Source organism: Pseudophryne corroboree, chromosome 8, assembly GCF_028390025.1.
Source record: "Pseudophryne corroboree isolate aPseCor3 chromosome 8, aPseCor3.hap2, whole genome shotgun sequence".
NCBI lineage: Eukaryota > Metazoa > Chordata > Amphibia > Anura > Myobatrachidae > Pseudophryne > Pseudophryne corroboree.
Window position 1 is genome coordinate 5,547,382 of NC_086451.1, and position 20,624 is coordinate 5,568,005.

Below are 20,624 nucleotides of genomic sequence, written 5' to 3' on the forward strand. Positions count from 1 at the left end.
TGCTAGTAGCTCCCAGGACCCATGGCCCCAAATGGCGAACGAACGAGTGTGAAACACAAGATGGCGGCGGCTCCTCCTTCCTGCGTCCGCATCAACTTTAAGCGAGCCAGCGGCACACTGAGCAATGGGGGCGGGGTGAGGGAAGTCCAGAGAGGCGGGAATGTCACTCTGTGGGCAGAGGCTACTGGGGGCGGGGCCGGCAGCCGTCAGAGCAAGGGGGGCGGGGCGAGTAATGTTCTGACCCCGCGCGGGAGAGGCGGGAATGTCACTCAGCGGGCTGCTGCTGCTAGGGGGCGGAGCCGGGGACGTCAGAGCAATAGGGACGGGGCGAATAATGGCCTGAACCCGCGCGAGAGAGGCGGGAATGTCACTGACTGGGAGGCTGCTGCTGGGGGTGGAGCCGGCGGCGGTGGGCGTGGTGGGGTAAGTGATGCCCTTATCCCGCGGGGGAGAGACGGCGCAGAGTGCGGCCAGGCTGCGTGTGAAAACGCCATAACGCCGTCACGTGATGTGAGTCTACAGCTATAATAATAGCATTAGTCCATTATAGATTACATGAGGCATAACATGGGTGTAGAAAGAACTACAAGTCCCAGCACACCATGGCAGCTTTATGTATGCTGGTTTTAGTATTTGCACAATTACCAGAGATAGCCGCAGCTTGCTGTACTGTACACTACTGAGGCGCCCTGTGGTGGTGTGTTGCTGTGTATAGTAACCAGGGTGGCTGAAGTTCAGGGGCCCCCGGGGCCAGGGCCTGGGCTATAAGTTTCACTATCCGCGTGGACATGTATGCGTGGCGTGGGTACACTTATTAGCGTACAGAACTGACGGTTAATGATGTCCTGAAGCGGTTTCATTATGTGTATTCATTATGTATTCCCATGTGCTGAACATAAACAAATCAGAGCTGTTGCTGTGTATAGTAATCAGAGTTGTTGCTGTGTATAGTAATCAGAGTAGTTGCTGTGTATAGTAATCAGAGTTGTTGCTGTGTATAGTAGTCAGAGTTGTTGCTGTTGCTGTGTATAGTAATCAGAGTTGTTGTGTATAGTAATCAGAGTTGCTGTGTATAGTAATCAGAGTAGTTGCTGTGTATAGTAATCAAAGTTGTTGCTGTGTATAGTAGTCAGAGTTGTTGCTGTGTATAGTAATCAGAGTTGTTGCTGTGTATAGTAATCAGAGTTGTTGCTGTGTATACTAATCAGAGTTGTTGCTGTGTATACTAATCAGAGTTGTTGCTGTTTATAGTAGTCAGAGTTGTTGCTGTGTATAGTAGTCAGAGTTGTTGCTGTGTATAGTAGTCAGAGTTGTTGCTGTGTATAGTAATCAGAGTTGTTGCTGTGTATAGTAATCAGAGTTGTTGCTGTGTATAGTAGTCAGAGTTGTTGCTGTGTATAGTAATCAGAGTTGTTGCTGTGTATAGTAATCAGAGTTGTTGCTGTGTATAGTAGTCAGAGTTGTTGCTGTGTATAGTAATCAGAGTTGTTGCTGTGTATAGTAGTCAGAGTTGTTGCTGTGTATAGTAGTCAGAGATGTTGCTGTGTATAGTAATCAGAGTTGTTGCTGTGTATAGTAATCAGAGTTGTTGCTGTGTATAGTAGTCAGAGTTGTTGCTGTGTATAGTAATCAGAGTTGTTGCTGTGTATAGTAATCAGAGTTGTTGCTGTGTATAGTAATCAGAGTTGTTGCTGTGTATAGTAATCAGAGTAGTTGCTGTGTATAGTAATCAGAGTTGTTGTGTATAGTAATCAGAGTTGCTGTGTATAGTAATCAGAGTAGTTGCTGTGTATAGTAATCAAAGTTGTTGCTGTGTATAGTAGTCAGAGTTGTTGCTGTGTATAGTAATCAGAGTTGTTGCTGTGTATAGTAATCAGAGTTGTTGCTGTGTATACTAATCAGAGTTGTTGCTGTGTATACTAATCAGAGTTGTTGCTGTTTATAGTAGTCAGAGTTGTTGCTGTGTATAGTAGTCAGAGTTGTTGCTGTGTATAGTAGTCAGAGTTGTTGCTGTGTATAGTAATCAGAGTTGTTGCTGTGTATAGTAATCAGAGTTGTTGTTGTGTATAGTAGTCAGAGTTGTTGCTGTGTATAGTAATCAGAGTTGTTGCTGTGTATAGTAGTCAGAGTTGTTGCTGTGTATAGTAGTCAGAGTTGTTGCTGTGTATAGTAATCAGAGTTGTTGCTGTGTATAGTAATCAGAGTTGTTGCTGTGTATAGTAGTCAGAGTTGTTGCTGTGTATAGTAATCAGAGTTGTTGCTGTGTATAGTAATCAGAGTTGTTGCTGTGTATAGTAATCAGAGTTGTTACTGTGTATAGTAATCAGAGTCGCTGTGTATAGTAATCAGAGTCGTTGCTGTGTATAGTAGTCAGAGTTGTTGCTGTGTATATTAATCAGAGTTGTTGCTGTGTATAGTAGTCAGAGTTGTTGCTGTGTATAGTAATCAGAGTTGTTGTGTATAGTAATCAGCGTTGCTGTGTATAGTAATCAGAGTCGCTGTGTGTAGTAATCAGAGTCGTTGCTGTGTATAGTAGTCAGAGTTGTTGCTGTGTATAGTAATCAGAGTTGTTGCTGTGTATAGTAATCAGCGTCGTTGCTGTGTATAGTAATCAGAGTTGTTGCTGTGTATAGTAATCAGAGTTGTTGCTGTGTATAGTAATCAGCGTCGTTGCTGTTGCTGTGTATAGTAATCAGAGTTGTTGCTGTGTATAGTACTCAGCGTCGTTGCTGTGTATAGTAATCAGAGTCGTTGCTGTTGCTGTGTATAGTACTCAGCGTCGTTGCTGTGAATAGTACTCAGCGTCGTTGCTGTGTATAGTAATCAAAGTTGTTGCTGTGTATAGTACTCAGCGTCGTTGCTGTGTATAGTAATCAGAGTCGTTGCTGTTGCTGTGTATAGTACTCAGCGTCGTTGCTGTGAATAGTACTCAGCGTCGTTGCTGTGTATAGTAATCAGAGTTGTTGCTGTGTATAGTACTCAGCGTCGTTGCTGTGTATAGTACTCAGCGTCGTTGCTGTGTATAGTAATCAGAGTTGTTGCTGTGTATAGTACTCAGCGTCGTTGCTGTGAATAGTACTCAGCGTCGTTGCTGTGTATAGTAATCAGAGTTGTTGCTGTGTATAATAATCAGCGTCGTTGCTGTTGCTGTGTATAGTACTCAGCGTCGTTGCTGTGTATAGTAATCAGAGTTGTTGCTGTTGCTGTGTATAGTACTCAGCGTCGTTGCTGTGAATAGTACTCAGCGTCGTTGCTGTGTATAATAATCAGAGTTGTTGCTGTTGCTGTGTATAGTACTCAGCGTCGTTGCTGTGAATAGTACACAGCGTCGTTGCTGTGTATAGTAATCAGAGTTGTTGCTGTGTATAGTAATTAGAGTTGTTGCTGTGTATAGTACTCAGCGTCGTTGCTGTGTATAGTAATCAGAGTTGTTGCTGTGTATAGTAATCGGCATCGTTGCTGTGAATAGTAATCAGAGTTGTTGCTGCTGTGTATAGTAATCAGAGTTGTTGCTGTTGCTGTGTATAGTAATCAGAGTTGTTGCTGTGTATAGTAATCAGCGTCGTTGCTGTGTATAGTAATCAGAGTTGTTGCTGTTGCTGTGTATAATAATCAGCGTTTTTGCTGTTGCTGTGTATAGTAATCAGAGTTGTTGCTGTGTATAGTAATCAGAGTTGTTGCTATGTATAGTAATCAGCGTCGTTGCTGTGTATAGTAATCAGAGTTGTTGCTGTGTATAGTAATCAGAGTTGTTGCTGTGTATAGTAATCAGCGTCGTTGCTGTTGCTGTGTATAGTAAATAAGAATTTACTTACCGATAATTCTATTTCTCATAGTCCGTAGTGGATGCTGGGAACTCCGAAAGGACCATGGGGAATAGCGGCTCCGCAGGAGACTAGGCACAAAAGTAAAAGCTTTAGGACTACCTGGTGTGCACTGGCTCCTCCCCCTATGACCCTCCTCCAAGCCTCAGTTAGGATACTGTGCCCGGACGAGCGTACACAATAAGGATGGATTTTGAATCCCGGGTAAGACTCATACCAGCCACACCAATCACACCGTACAACTTGTGATCTGAACCCAGTTAACAGCATGATAACAGAGGAGCCTCTGAAAAGATGGCTCACAACAATAATAACCCGATTTTTGTAACAATAACTATGTACAAGTATTGCTGACAATCCGCACTTGGGATGGGCGCCCAGCATCCACTACGGACTATGAGAAATAGAATTATCGGTAAGTAAATTCTTATTTTCTCTGACGTCCTAGTGGATGCTGGGAACTCCGAAAGGACCATGGGGATTATACCAAAGCTCCCAAACGGGCGGGAGAGTGCGGATGACTCTGCAGCACCGAATGAGAGAACTCCAGGTCCTCCTCAGCCAGGGTATCAAATTTGTAGAATTTAGCAAACGTGTTTGCCCCTGACCAAGTAGCTGCTCGGCAAAGTTGTAAAGCCGAGACCCCTCGGGCAGCCGCCCAAGAAGAGCCCACTTTCCTTGTGGAATGGGCTTTTACAGATTTTGGCTGTGGCAGGCCTGCCACAGAATGTGCAAGCTGAATTGTACTACAAATCCAACGAGCAATAGTCTGCTTTGAAGCAGGAGCACCCAGCTTGTTGGGTGCATACAGGATAAACAGCGAGTCAGATTTTCTGACTCCAGCCGTCCTGGAAACATATATTTTCAGGGCCCTGACTACGTCCAGCAACTTGGAATCCTCCAAGTCCCTAGTAGCCGCAGGTACCACAATAGGCTGGTTTAAGTGAAACGCTGAAACCACCTTAGGGAGAAATTGAGGACGAGTCCTCAATTCTGCCCTGTCCGTATGAAAAATTAGGTAAGGGCTTTTATAGGATAAAGCCGCCAATTCTGAGACACGCCTGGCTGAAGCCAGGGCTAACAGCATTACCACTTTCCATGTGAGATATTTTAAGTCCACAGTGGTGAGTGGTTCAAACCAATGTGATTTTAGGAACCCCAAAACTACATTGAGATCCCAAGGTGCCACTGGAGGCACAAAAGGAGGCTGTATATGCAGTACCCCCTTGACAAACGTCTGAACTTCAGGAACTGAAGCTAGTTCTTTCTGGAAGAAAATCGACAGGGCCGAAATTTGAACCTTAATGGATCCTAATTTTAGGCCCATAGACAGTCCTGTTTGCAGGAAATGCAGGAAACGACCCAGTTGAAATTCCTCTGTAGGGGCCTTCCTGGCCTCACACCACGCAACATATTTACGCCAAATACGGTGATAATGTTGCACAGTTACATCCTTCCTGGCTTTGATCAGGGTAGGGATGACTTCATCCGGAATGCCTTTTTCCTTCAGGATCCGGCGTTCAACCGCCATGCCGTCAAACGCAGCCGCGGTAAGTCTTGGAACAGACAGAGTCCCTGCTGGAGCAGATCCTTTCTTAGAGGTAGAGGCCACGGGTCCTCCGTGAGCATCTCTTGAAGTTCCGGGTACCAAGTCCTTCTTGGCCAATCCGGAGCCACGAGTATAGTCCTTACTCCTCTCCTTCTTATGATTCTCAGTACCTTGGGTATGAGAGGCAGAGGAGGGAACACATACACTGACTGGTACACCCACGGTGTTACCAGAGCGTCCACAGCTATTGCCTGAGGGTCCCTTGACCTGGCGCAATATCTGTCTAGTTTTTTGTTGAGGCGGGACGCCATCATGTCCTCCTTTGGTTTTTCCCAACGGTTCACAATCATGTGGAAGACTTCTGGGTGAAGCCCCCACTCCCCCGGGTGGAGGTCGTGTCTGCTGAGGAAGTCTGCTTCCCAGTTGTCCACTCCCGGAATGAACACTGCTGACAGTGCTATCACATGATTTTCCGCCCAGCGAAGAATCCTTGCAACTTCCGTCATTGCCCTCCTGCTTCTTGTGCCGCCCTGTCTGTTTACGTGGGCGACTGCCGTAATGTTGTCCGACTGGATCAACACCGGCTAACCCTGAAGCAGAGGCCTTGCTTGACTTAGGGCATTGTAAATGGCCCTTAGTTCCAGGATATTTATGTGAAATGACGTTTCCATGCTTGACCACAAGCCCTGGAAATTTCTTCCCTGTGTGACTGCTCCCCAGCCTCTCAGGCTGGCATCCGTGGTCACCAGGACCCAGTCCTGAATGCCGAATCTGCGGCCCTCTAGAAGATGAGCACTCTGCAACCACCACAGGAGAGACACCCTTGTCCTTGGAGACAGGGTTATCCGCTGATGCATCTGAAGATGCGATCCGGACCATTTGTCCAGCAGATCCCACTGAAAAGTTCTTGCGTGGAATCTGTCGAATGGAGTCGCTTCGTAAGAAGCCACCATTTTTCCCAGGACCCTTGTGCATTGATGCACTGACACTTGGCCTGGTTTTAGGAGGTTCCTGACTAGCTCGGATAACTCCCTGGCTTTCTCCTCCGGGAGAAACACCTTTTTCTGGACTGTGTCCAGAATCATCCCTAGGAACAGCAGACGTGTCGTCGGAATCAGCTGCGATTTTGGAATATTTAGAATCCACTCGTGCTGTCGTAGTACTACTTGAGATAGTGCTACTCCGACCTCTAACTGTTCCCTGGACCTTGCCCTTATCAGGAGAACGTCCAAGTAAGGGATAATTAAGACGCCTTTTCTTCGAAGAAGAATCATCATTTCGGCCATTACCTTGGTAAAGACCCGGGGTGCCGTGGACAATCCAAACGGCAGCGTCTGAAACTGATAGTGACAGTTCTGTACCACAAACCGGAGGTACCCTTGGTGAGAAGGGCAAATTGGGACATGGAGGTAAGCATCCTTGATGTCCAGAGACACCATATAGTCCCCTTCTTCCAGGTTCGCTATCACTGCTCTGAGTGACTCCATCTTGAATTTGAACCTTTGTATGTAAGTGTTCAAGGATTTCAGATTTAAAATAGGTCTCACCGAGCCGTCCGGCTTCGGTACCACAAACAGCGTGGAATAATACCCCTTTCCCTGTTGTAGGAGGGGTACCTTGATTATCACCTGCTGGGAATACAGCTTGTGAATGGCTTCCAATACCGCCTCCCTGTCGGAGGGAGACGTTGGTAAAGCAGACTTCAGGAACCGGCGAGGGGGAGACGTCTCGAATTCCAATTTGTACCCCTGAGATACTACCTGCAAGATCCAGGGGTCCACTTGCGAGTGAGCCCACTGCGCGCTGAAATTCTTGAGACGGGCCCCCACCGTGCCTGAGTCCGCTTGTAAGGCCCCAGCGTCATGCTGAGGACTTGGCAGAAGCGCGGGAGGGCTTCTGTTCCTGGGAAGAGGCTGCCTGCTGCAGTCTTTTTCCCCTTCCTCTGCCCCGGGGCAGATATGAGTGGCCTTTTGCCCGCTTGCCCTTATGGGGACGAAAGGACTGAGCCTGAAAAGACGGTGTCTTTTTCTGCTGAGAGGTGACCTGGGGTAAAAAGGTGGATTTCCCAGCCGTTGCCGTGGCCACCAGGTCCGATAGACCGACCCCAAATAACTCCTCCCCTTTATACGGCAATACTTCCATATGCCGTTTTATCAATATTTTCAGTCAGGGAATCCGACCAAGCCACCCCAGCACTGCACATCCAGGCTGAGGCGATTGCTGGTCGCAGTATAATACCAGTATGTGTGTATATACTTTTTAGGATATTTTCCAGCTTCCTATCAGCTGGTTCCTTGAGGGCGGCCGTATCAGGAGACGGTAACGCCACTTGTTTTGATAAGCGTGTGAGCGCCTTATCTACCCTAGGGGGTGTTTCCCAACGCGCCCTAACCTCTGGCGGGAAAGGGTATAATGCCAATCATTTTGTAGAAATTAGCAGTTTTTTATCGGGGGAAACCCACGCTTCATCACACACCTCATTTAATTCATCTGATTCTGGAAAAACTACGGGTAGTTTTTTTCACACCCCACATAATACCCTTTTTTGTGGTACTTGTAGTATCAGAAATGTTCAAAACCTCCTTCATTGCCGTGATCATGTAACGTGTGGCCCTACTGGAAAATACGTTTGTTTCCTCACCGTCGACACTGGAGTCAGTGTCCGTGTCTGGGTCTGTGTCGACCATCTGAGGTAACGGGCGCTTTAGAGCCCCTGACGGTGTTTGAGACGCCTGTACAGGTAATAACTGATTTGCCGGCTGTCTCATGTCGTCAACAGTCTTTTGTAAAGTGCTGACGCTATCACGTAATTCCTTCCATAAGACCATCCAGTCAGGTGTCGACTCCCTAGGGGGTGACATCACTATTACAGGCAATTGCTCCGCCTCCATACCATTTTCCTCCTCATACATGTCGACACAACGTACCGACACACAGCACACACACAGGGAATGCTCTGATAGAGGACAGGACCCCACTAGCCCTTTGGGGAGACAGAGGGAGAGTTTGCCAGCACACACCAGAGCGCTATATATAGACAGGAATACCACTATAAAATGTGCTTTTCCCTTTATAGCTGCTGTTAGTATTAAAACTGCGCCATATATATATATATACAGGGATAACCTTATATAAGTGTTTTTCCCTTATATAGCTGCTGTATTGATTTATCTGCCAAATTAGTGCCCCCCCCCTCTCTTGTTTTACCCTGTTTCTGTAGTGCAGGACTGCAGGGGAGAGCCAGGGAGCTTCCCTCCAACGGAGCTGTGAGGGAAAATGGCGCCCGTGTGCTGAGGAGATAGGCTCCGCCCCCTTCTCGGCGGCCTTTCTCCCGCTTTTTTAAGGAAAAACTGGCAGGGGTTAAATGCATCCATATAGCCCAGGAGCTATATGTGATGTATTTTTTGCCATCTAAGGTGTTTTTATTGCGTCTCAGGGCGCCCCCCCCCCCAGCGCCCTGCACCCTCAGTGACCGGAGTGTGAAGTGTGCTGAGAGCAATGGCGCACAGCTGCGGTGCTGTGCGCTACCTTATTGAAGACAGGACGTCTTCTGCCGCCGATTTCCCGGACCTCTTCTGTCTTCTGGCTCTGTAAGGGGGCCGGCGGCGCGGCTCTGGGACCCATCCATGGCTGGGCTTGTGATCGTCCCTCTGGAGCTAATGTCCAGTAGCCTAAGAAGCCCAATCCACTCTGCACGCAGGTGAGTTCGCTTCTTCTCCCCTTAGTCCCTCGGTGCAGTGAACCTGTTGCCAGCAGGATTCACTGAAAATAAAAAACCTATACTTAAACTTTTTCACTAAGCAGCTCAGGAGAGCCACCTAGTGTGCACCCTTCTCGTTCGGGCACAAAAATCTAACTGAGGCTTGGAGGAGGGTCATAGGGGGAGGAGCCAGTGCACGCCAGGTAGTCCTAAAGCTTTTACTTTTGTGCCCAGTCTCCTGCGGAGCCGCTATTCCCCATGGTCCTTTCGGAGTTCCCAGCATCCACTAGGACGTCAGAGAAATCAGAGTTGTTGCTGTTGCTGTGTATAGTAATCAGAGTCGTTGCTGTGTATAGTAGTCAGAGTTGTTGCTGTGTATAGTAATCAGAGTTGTTGCTGTGTATAGTAATCAGCGGCGTTGCTGTGTATAGTAATCAGAGTTGTTGCTGTGTATAGTACTCAGCGTCGTTGCTGTGTATAGTAATCAGAGTCATTGCTGTTGCTGTGTATAGTACTCAGCGTCGTTGCTGTGAATAGTACTCAGCGTCGTTGCTGTGTATAGTAATCAGAGTTGTTGCTGTGTATAGTACTCAGCGTCGTTGCTGTGTATAGTACTCAGCGTCGTTGCTGTGTATAGTAATCAGAGTTGTTGCTGTGTATCGTACTCAGCGTCGTTGCTGTGTATATTAATCAGAGTCGTTGCTGTTGCTGTGTATAGTACTCAGCGTCGTTGCTGTGAATAGTACTCAGCGTCGTTGCTGTGTATAGTAATCAGAGTTGTTGCTGTGTATAGTACTCAGCGTCGTTGCTGTGTATAGTACTCAGCGTCGTTGCTGTGTATAGTAATCAGAGTTGTTGCTGTGTATAGTACTCAGCGTCGTTGCTGTGAATAGTACTCAGCGTCGTTACTGTGTATAGTAATCAGAGTTGTTGCTGTGTATAATAATCAGCGTTGTTGCTGTTGCTGTGTATAGTACTCAGCGTCGTTGCTGTGTATAGTAATCAGAGTTGTTGCTGTGTATAGTACTCAGCGTCGTTGCTGTGAATAGTACTCAGCGTCGTTGCTGTGTATAGTAATCAGAGTTGTTGCTGTTGCTGTGTATAGTACTCAGCGTCGTTGCTGTGAATAGTACTCAGCGTCGTTGCTGTGTATAGTAATCAGAGTTGTTGCTGTGTATAGTAATCAGAGTTGTTGCTGTGTATAGTACTCAGCGTCGTTGCTGTGTATAGTAATCAGAGTTGTTGCTGTGTATAGTAATCAGAGTTGTTGCTGTGTATAGTAATCGGCGTCGTTGCTGTGAATAGTAATCAGAGTTGTTGCTGTTGCTGTGTATAGTAATCAGAGTTGTTGCTGTGTATAGTAATCAGAGTTGTTGCTATGTATAGTAATCAGCGTCGTTGCTGTGTATAGTAATCAGAGTTGTTGCTGTGTATAGTAATCAGAGTTGTTGCTGTGTATAGTAATCAGAGTTGTTGCTGTGTATAGTAATCAGAGTTGTTGCTGTGTATAGTAATCAGAGTTGTTGCTGTGTATAGTAATCAGAGTTGTTGCTGCTGTTGCTGTGTATAATAATCAGCGTTGTTGCTGTTGCTGTGTATAGTAATCAGAGTTGTTGCTGTGTATAATAATCAGCGTCGTTGCTGTGTATAGTAATCAGAGTTGTTGCTGTGTATAGTAATCAGCGTCGTTGCTATTGCTGTGTATAGTAATCAGAGTTGTTGCTGTGTATAGTAATCAGAGTTGTTGCTGTGTATAGTAATCAGAGTTGTTGCTGCTGTTGCTGTGTATAATAATCAGCGTTGTTGCTGTTGCTGTGTATAGTAATCAGAGTTGTTGCTGTGTATAATAATCAGCGTCGTTGCTGTGTATAGTAATCAGCGTCGTTGCTGTGTATAGTAATCAGAGTTGTTGCTGTGTATAGTAATCAGAGTTGTTGCTGTGTATAGTAATCAGAGTTGTTGTTGTTGCTGTTGCTGTGTATAGTAATCAGAGTTGTTGCTGTGTTTTTCCCCTTTTGTTGTTTCCTGCCGGTCAGAGTTGCGAGTTTCTCAGCGAATGTGTGAACGTTCTGGGATTTCCCGTGTTTCAGCACCTGCAGGAATCTCTCTTCCTTCCTACCCGGTCTTCCATTAATTCCTGCAACTACGGCTTTTATCTTGTAACTCCTAAGTAGACTCCACACACTGTGGCCTCTCTGCTGGAGAGGATGCCAGGGTGTCATTACCTTATATGTGGTCCTGCTGTCATGTTATTCAGGGATTTCTCATACGTCCTAGAGGATGCTGGGGACACCAAAAGAACCATGGGGTATAGACGGGATCCGCAGGAGACATGGGCACATTAAGACTTTGAAAAAGGGGTGTGCACTGGCTCCTCCCTCTATGCCCCTCCTCCAGACCCCAGTTTTAGAATTGTGCCCAGTGAGACTGGACGCACTACAGGGGAGCTCTACTGAGTTTCTCTGAAAATACTTTTTTGTTAGGTTTTTTATGTTCAGGGAGGCTGCTGGCAACAGTCTCCCTGCTTCGTGGGACTTAGGGGAGCGAAGTATGACCAACTTCCAGTGAGTTCAAGGGCTCTGCTTCTGGCTACAGGACACCATTAGCTCCTGAGGGTTTGATCGCTGGGTACGCTAAGATGCTCGCTCCCGCAGCCGGCCGTCACCCCCTTACAGAGCCAGAAGACAGGTGAGTAGAAGAAGAAAGATGACTTCAGTGACGGCATTTTCCTGAGGTACCGCGCAGCGGACGGACGCTGCGCGCCAAGCTCCCGCTCACACACACAGCACTTCAGGGAGCAGGGCGCGGGGTGGGATTGGGGGGGTGCAACTTAAAATACCTCAGCAAAAGTCTGGCAAGAGGGGACATTGGTGTAAGACACGGTCCTAACCCCCGCCAGTATAATCCATATTATAAAAGAGCGGGACGGAAACACGCCATTAAGGGGGCGGAGCTTCGTTACCACAGCTCGCTCGGCGCCATTTCCTCTATGCTGGCTGCAGAGACGCTGGTCCTTCCTCACACTGCTGAACAAGTATCAGGGTGCAAAACGGGGGGGGGGGGGGGGGGGGGGCAGGTTGTTTGATGCAATATTATATAATATAAAAAGCGCTACAGTTCTGGGGCATTTTAGTTAACGCTTCTGACCCATTGATTTGGCGCTGGGGTGCGAGCTGGCAAATTCCCTCTGTGTCTCTCTGACAGGCTTCTCTGTGGGTCTGTCCCCTATAAGCCCAGTGTGTCTGTAGGGGTGTATTACACGTGTGTCGGCATGTCTGAGGCTGAGTGCTCTTCACAGGAGGAGACTGTATTAGAGACAAAAAAGGCGGTGGGGGTGACCATGTCGGCACCGCCGACTCCTGATTGGGTAAATGTATTGAATGCTTTGAATGCTAATGTAGCTAGTATTAGTAATAGATTGGACAAGTCTGAGTCTCAGACCCAAGCATGGAAGAAATCTGTGGAAGATATGTGGAAGATATGTTATTACAAGTTCAGGTCCCCTCGGGGTCACAGAAACGTACGTTTACCCAGTTGGCAGACACTGATACCGACACGGACACTGATTCCAGTGTCGACTATAGTGATTCCAGATTAGATCCTAAATTGACAAAGAGCATTCAGTACATGATTGTGGCTATTAAAGAGGTATTGCATATCACTGAGGACCCTGGTGTTCCATATAAAAGGGTCTGTATGTATAAGGAGAAGAAACCTGAGATAACGTTTCCTCCCTCTCATGAACTGAATACTTTATTTGATAAAGTCTGTGAGAGTCCTGACAGGAAATTTCAGATTCCCTAAAGGATTCTGGTAGTTTATCCGTTTCCCACTGGGGATAGGGAAAAGTGGGAGTTACCCCCCATTGTGGACAAGGCCCTATCGCGGTTGTCTAAAAAGGTGGCTCTTCCGTCACCTGACACGGCAGCCCTTAAAGACCCTGCAGATCGTAAGCAGGAAGCGACGTTAAAATCCATTTATACGACCACAGGTACACTACTCAGACCGGTCATTGCCTCTGCGTGGGTGAGTAGTGCTATTGAAAAGTGGGCAGATAACTTGTCATCTGACATAAATACCCTGGATAGGGATAACATCCTCTTGACGCTGGGTTATATCAAGGACGCGGCAGTTTACCTAAAGGAAGCTGCAAGGGATATTGGCCTTTTGGGATCAAAGGCCAATGCCATGGCAGTCTCAGCTAGGTGAGCTTTATGGATTCATCAGTGGAATGCTGATACTGACTCTAAGAAAACAATGGAATCCCTACCATACAAAGGTGGTGTCTTATTTGCTGACGGCTTCGCTGATTTGGTATCTACGGTTACCGCGGGTAAGTCATCATTTTTGCCTTATGTGCCTTCGCAACAAAAGAAGATGCACCACTATCAAATGCAGTCCTTTCGGCCCAATAAATACAAGAAAGGGCGAGGTTCTGCCTTCCTTGCTGCTAGAGGAAGGGGAAAGGGTAAAAGATCACCAGCCGTGGCGGGTTCCCAGGAGCAGAAGTCCTCCCCGACTTCTGCCAAATCCAGCGCATGACGCTGAGGCTCCTCTGCGGGAGTCCGCACCGGTGGGGGCACGTCTCAAACTCTTCAGTCAGTTCTGGGTTCGTTCGGACCTGGACCCATGTGTTTTACAAATAATATCCCAAGGGTACAAACTGGAGTTTCAAGACGTCCCCCCTCGCCGATTTTTCAAATCGGCCTTGCCAATTTCTCTTCCGGACAGGGAGGTAATTTGCAACGCCATACAAAAGTTGTGTCAAAATCAGGTTATCGTCAGGGTTCCCCAGTCACAACAGGGAGAAGGCTTTTATTCAAGTCTATTTGTGGTTCCGAAGCCGGATGGCTCGGTCAGGCCCATCCTGAACCTGAAATCCCTCAATTTCTACCTAAAAAAATTCAAATTCAAAATGGAGTCTCTCCGTGCAGTGATCTCCAGTCTGGAGGAAGGGGATTTTATGGTCTCGGTGGACATAAAAGATGCCTACTTACATGTTCCCATTTATCCTCCACATCAGGCTTACCTGAGGTTTGCAATTCAGAATTGTCATTACCAATTTCAGGCGTTGCCATTTGGTGAAAATCCTCGGAGCCGTGGACAGACCAAAGTAATGGCGGAAATGATGGTTCTCCTTCGCAAGCAAGGAGTCACAATTATCCCGTACTTGGATGATCTCCTGATAAAGGCGAGATCCAGGGACCAGTTGGTGAAAAATGTTGCCCTGTCCCTGACAGTTCTTCAGCGACACGGTTGGCTCCTGAACTTGCCAAAATCACAGTTGATTCCGGCAACGAGGTTGTCATTTTTAGGGATGATACTGGACACAGAACTACAGAAAATGTTTCTTCCGGTGGAAAAGGCTCAGGAACTTCAGAGCCTGGTCAAACAAATTCTGAAACCACCAAGAGTGTCAATCCATCAGTGCACTCGGTTGCTGGGAAAGATGGTGGCGACCTACGAGTCCATTCAGTTTGGCAGATTCCATGCCAGAGTATTTCAGTGGGACCTTTTGGACAAGTGGTCCGGATCCCACCTGCACATGCATCGGAAGATAGTCCTGTCTTCAAAGTCCAGAATATCACTTCTGTGGTGGCTGCACAGCTCTCACCTCCTGGAGGGACGCAGGTTCGGGATCTAGGACTGAAGCCTAATAACCACGGATGCAAGTCTCCGAGGATGGGGTGCAGTCACGCGAGGGGTAATCTACCAAGGAAGATGGTCAAGCCAGGAAACTTATCTCCACATAAACGTTCTGGAGTTAAGAGCCATTTACAACAGCCTTGTGCAGGCGGAACATCTACTTCGCAATCTGCCCATGCTGATCCAATCGGACAATGTGACAGCAGTAGCGTACATAAACCTCCAGGGCGGAACAAAAAGCAGAGCGGCGATGGCAGAAGTCACAAAGGTTCTCCGCTGGGCAGAGAAGCATACAAGAGCGCTGTCAGCGATCTTCATTCCAGGAGTGGACAACTGGGAAGCAGACTTCCTCAGCAGACACGATCTCCATCCAGGAGAATGGAGCCTCCATCAAGAGGTCTTCACAGAAGTGACAAGTCGTTGGGGAATTCCTCACATAGACATGATGGCGACGCGCCTCAACAAAAAGCTGCAGAGATATTGTTCCAGGTCCAGGGACCCTCAAGCAATAGCAGTGGATGCACTGGTGACACCACGGGTGTTTCCGTCGGTTATATGTACCCTCCACTTCCTCTCATTCCAAAAGTTCTAAAGATCATAAGAAGAACAAAGGTTCAAGTGATCCTCATTGTCCCAGACTGGCCAAGGGGGACTTGGTATCCAGATCTTCAGGAATTACTCATAGGAGATCCCTGGCCTCTTCCTCTACGCGAGGACCTGTTACAGCAGGGGCCGTGCGTATACCAAGACTTACCGCGGCTACGTTTGACGGCATGGCGGTTGAACGCCAGATCCTAGCACGGAAGGGTATTCCCAGTGAAGTCATTCCCACACTTCTTCAGGCCAGGAAGGGAGTAACGTCCAAACATTACCACCGCATTTGGAGGAAGTATGTGTCTTGGTGTGAATCCAAGAAGGCTCCTGCAGAAGAGTTTCAGCTAGGACGTTTTCTCCATTGTCTACAAACAGGTGTAGAGGCGGGCCTAAAGTTGGGCTCAATTAAGGTTCAAATTCCAGCCTTATTGGTTTTCTTTCAAAAACAATTGGCCTCCCTTCCAGAAGTTCAAACTTTCGTGAAGGGTGTGTTGCACATCCAACCTCCATTTGTGCCCCCTGTGACACCTTGGGATCTTAACGTGGTGTTGCAGTCCCTTCAATCTCCTTGGTTTGAGCCTTTACAGACGGTGAAGTTGAAGTTTCTCACTTGGAAAGTGGTCATCCTGTTGGTTTTGACGTCCGCAAGGCGGGTGTCTGAGTTAGCGGCCTTGTCCCACAAGAGCCCTTATTTAATCTTTCATGAAGATACAGCAGAGTTGAGGACTCGTCAACAATCTCTGCCGAAGGTGGTTTCATCTTTCCACATGAACCAACCTATTGTGGTGCCTGTGGCTACTGCCTCTTCCGTTGAGTCAAAATCTTTGGATGTGGTCAGAGCTCTGAAAATCTATGTCGCCATAACGGCTCAGGTTAGGAAAACCGAAGCTCTATTTGTCCTGTATGCTCCCAACAAGATTGGGTGTCCTGCTTCCAAACAGACCATTGCACGCTGGATCTGTAACACGATTCAGCATGCTCATTCCACAGCCGGATTGCCATTACCGGATTCAGTGAAAGCCCATTCTACTAGAAAGGTGGGCTCTTCTTAGGCGGCTGCCCGAGGGGTCTCGGCATTGCAACTTTGCTGAGCTGCTACTTGGTCGGGTTCGTACACTTTTGCGAAGTTTTACAAGTTTGATACCCTGGCCGATGATGACCTCAAGTTTGGTCGATGGGTGCTGCAGAGTCATCCGCACTCTCCCGCCCGTTCTAGAGCTTTGGTATAAGCCCACGGTTCTTTTGGTGTCCCCAGCATCCTCTAGGACGTATGAGAAAATAGGATTTTAATACCTACCGGTAAATCCTTTTCTCTTAGTCCGTAGAGGATGCTGGGCGCCCGTCCCAGTGCGGACTGTATCTGCAGTTGTTAATTCTGGTTACACGCATGTTGTGTTAAGTTTATAATCAGCCTGTTGCTGACATTGGTTCATGCCGTTGGCTTGGGTTCTATTGAATGCCACATTGTGCGGCGTGTTTGCAGGGGGGGGCGGTTCTGGTATGAATATCACCTTAGTTTAACAATAAATACTTTCCTCGAAATTTGTCCGTCTCCCTGGGCACAGTTCCTATAACTGGGGTTTGGAGGAGGGGCATAGAGGGAGGCACCAGTGCACACCCCTTTCTCTGACGTCCTAGTGGATGCTGGGAACTCCGTAAGGACCATGGGGAATAGCGGCTCCGCAGGAGACTGGGCACAAAAGTAAAGCTTTAGGACTACCTGGTGTGCACTGGCTCCTCCCCCTATGACCCTCCTCCAAGCCTCAGTTAGATCTCTGTGCCCGAACGAGAAGGGTGCACACTAGGGGCTCTCCTGAGCTTCTTAGTGAAAGTTTAGTTTTAGGTTTTTTATTTTCAGTGAGACCTGCTGGCAACAGGCTCACTGCATCGAGGGACTAAGGGGAGAAGAAGCGAACTCACCTGCGTGCAGAGTGGATTGGGCTTCTTAGGCTACTGGACACCATTAGCTCCAGAGGGACCGAACACAGGCCCAGCCTCGGAGCTCGGTCCCAGAGCCGCGCCGCCGGCCCCCTTACAGAGCCAGAAGCAAGAAGAGGTCCGGAAAAATCGGCGGCAGAAGACATCCTGTCTTCACCAAGGTAGCGCACAGCACTGCAGCTGTGCGCCATTGCTCCTCAGCACACTTCACACTTCGGTCACTGAGGGTGCAGGGCGCTAGGGGGGGGCGCCCTGAGCAGTAATAAAAACACCTTGGCTGGCGAAAATACATCACATATAGCCCCCAGGGCTATATGGATAAATTTTAACCCCTGCCAGATTCCACAGAAAAACGGGAGAAAAGGCCGCCGAGAAGGGGGCGGAGCCTATCTCCTCAGCACACTGGCGCCATTTTCTCTCACAGCTCCGTTGGAGGGAAGCTCCCTGGCTCTCCCCTGCAGTTACTACACTACAGAAAGGGGTTAAAAAAGAGAGGGGGGCACTAATTAGGCGCAGTATAACAATACAGCAGCTATAAGGGGAAAAACACTTATATAAGGTTATCCCTGTATATATATATAGCGCTCTGGTGTGTGCTGGCATACTCTCCCTCTGTCTCCCCAAAGGGCTAGTGGGGTCCTGTCCTCTATCAGAGCATTCCCTGTGTGTGTGCTGTGTGTCGGTACGTTGTGTCGACATGTATGAGGAGGAAAATGAGGTGGAGGCGGAGCAATTGCCTGTAACAGAGATGTCACCCCCTAGGGAGTCGACACCTGAGTGGATGAGCTTATGGAAGGAATTATGTGACAGTGTCAGCTCTTTACAAAAGATTGATGACATGAGACAGCCGGCGACTCAGCCTGTGCCTGTCCAGGTGTCTCAAAAGCCATCTGGGGCTCTAAAACGCCCGTTACCGCAGATGGCAGATACAGACGCCGACACGGATACTGACTCCAGTGTCGACGATTAAGAGATGAATGTGACTTCCAGTAGGGCCACACGTTACATGATTGAGGCTATGGAAAATGTTTTTACACATTTCTGATAATACCAGTACCACTAAAAAGGGTATTAGGTTGGGTGAGAAAAAACTGCCTGTAGTTTTTCCTGCATCTGAGGAATTAAATGAAGTGTGTGATGATGCGTGGGTTTCCCCCGATAAAAACTGTTAATTCCTAAAAAGTTATTAGCATCATACCCCTTCCCGCCAGAGGATAGGGCACGTTGGGAAACACCCCTTAGGGTGAATAAAGCGCTCACACGCTTGTCTAAACAGGTGGCACTACCGTCCCCGGATACGGCCGCCCTTAAGGAACCTGCTGACAGAAAGCAGTAAAATATCCTAAAATGTATATACACTCACACGGGTGTGATACTGCGACCAGCAATCGCCTCAGCCTGGATGTGCAGTGCTGGGGTGGCTTGGTCGGATTCCCTGACTGACAATATTGATACCCTAGATAGGGACAGTATATTACTAACTATAGAGCATTTAAAAGATGCTTTTCTATATATGCGTGATGCACAGAGGGATATTTGCCGACTGGCATCAAGAGTAAGTGCGCTGTCCATTTCTGCCAGAAGAGGGTTATGGACAAGACAGTGGTCAGGTGATGATGATTCCAAAAGGCATATGAAAGTATCGCCTTATAAAAGGGAGGAGTTATTTGGGGTAGGTCTAACAGACCTGGTGGCCACTGGAAAATCCACATTTTTACCCCAGGTAGCTTCTCAACCTAAGAAGACGCCGTATTATCAGGCGCAGTCCTTTCGGCCCCATAAGGACAAGGGGGCAAAAGGCGCCTCATTTCTGCCCCGTGGCAGAGGGAGAGGAAAAAGGCTGCAGCAAAAGCCCTCTCCCGCCTCCGCAAAGTCCTCAGCATGACGCTGGGGCTTTACAAGCGGTCTCAGGCACGGTGGGGGCCCGTCTCAAGAAATTCGAGACGTCTCCCCCTCGCCGTTTCATAAAGTCTGCTTTACCGACGTCTCCCTCAGACAGGGAGACAGTATTGCAAGCCATTCACAGGCTGTATTCCCAGCAGGTGATAATCAAGGTACCCCTCCTGCAACAGGGAAAGGGGTACTATTCCACACTATTGTGGTACCGAAGCCAGACGGCTCGGTAAGACCATTTTTAAATCTAAAATCCTTGAACACTTACATACAAAGGTTCAAATTCAAGATGGAGTCACTCAGAGCAGTGATTGCAAACCTGGAAGAAGGGGACTATATGGTCTCTCTGGACATCAAAGATGCTTACCTACATGTCCCAATTTACCCTTCTCCAAGGGTACCTCAGGTTTGTGGTACAGAACTGTCACTATCAGTTTCAGACGCTGCCGATTGGATTGTCCACGGCACCCCGGGTCTTTACCAAGGTAATGGCCGAAATGATGATACTCCTTCGAAAGAAGGGAGTTTTTAGTTATCCCTTACTTGGACGATCTCCTGATAAGGGCAAGATCCAGGGAACAGTTGGAAGTCGGGGTAGCACTATCTCAGATAGTGCTGCGGCAGCACGGTTGGATTCTCAATATTCCAAAATCGCAGCTGATCCCGACGACACGCCTTCTATTCCTAGGGATGATCCTGGACACAGTCCGGAAAAAGGTGTTTTCTCCCGGAGGAGAAAGCCAGGGGGTTATCCGAACTAGTCAGAAACCTCCTAAAACCAGGCCAAGTGTCAGTGGTGCACAAGGGTCCTGGGAAAAATGGTTTCTTCCTACGAAGAAATTCCATTCGGCAGATTCCACGCAAGAACTTTCCAGTGGGACCTGCTGGACAAATGGTCCGGATCGCATCTTCAGATGCATCAGCGGATAACCCTGTCACCAAAGACAAGGGTGTCTCTCCTGTGGTGGTTGCAGAGTGCTCATCTTCTAGAGGGCCGAAGATTCGGCATTCAGGACTGGGTCCTGGTGACCACGGATGCCAGCCTGAGAGGCTGGGGAGCAGTCACACAGGGAAAAAATTTCCAGGGCTTGTGGTCAAGCCTGGAGACATCACTTCACATAAATATTTTGGAGCTAAGGGCCATTTACAATGCCCTAAGCCAAGCAATACCTCTGCTTCAAGGTCAGCCGGTGCGGATCCTGTCGGACAATATCACGGCAGTCGCCCACGTAAACAGACAGGGCGGCACAAGAAGCAGGAGGGCAATGGCAGAAGCTGCAAGGATTTTTCGCTGGGCGGAAAATCATGTGATAGCACTGTCAGCAGTGTTCATTCCGGGAGTGGACAACTGGGAAGCAGACTTCCTCAGCAGGCACGACCTCCACCCGGGAGAGTGGGGACTTCACCCAGAAGTCTTCCACATGATTGTAAACCATTGGGAAAAACCAAAGGTGGACATGATGGCGTCCCGCCTAAACAA

At 48.1% G+C, this 20,624-nt stretch overlaps 1 protein-coding gene across 1 annotated transcript in view; it reads left to right on the forward strand.

Moving 5' to 3' along the window:
* The first annotated feature begins 312 nt into the window (after positions 1-312).
* ADAMTSL2 (ADAMTS like 2) overlaps positions 313-20,624 on the forward strand; it is a 414,165-nt gene continuing 393,853 nt past the window's right edge. Inside the window, exon 1 of the mRNA XM_063935800.1 lies at positions 313-510. The gene's annotated coding sequence lies outside the window, so the exon portion shown is untranslated. The remainder of the gene's footprint in view (positions 511-20,624) is intronic.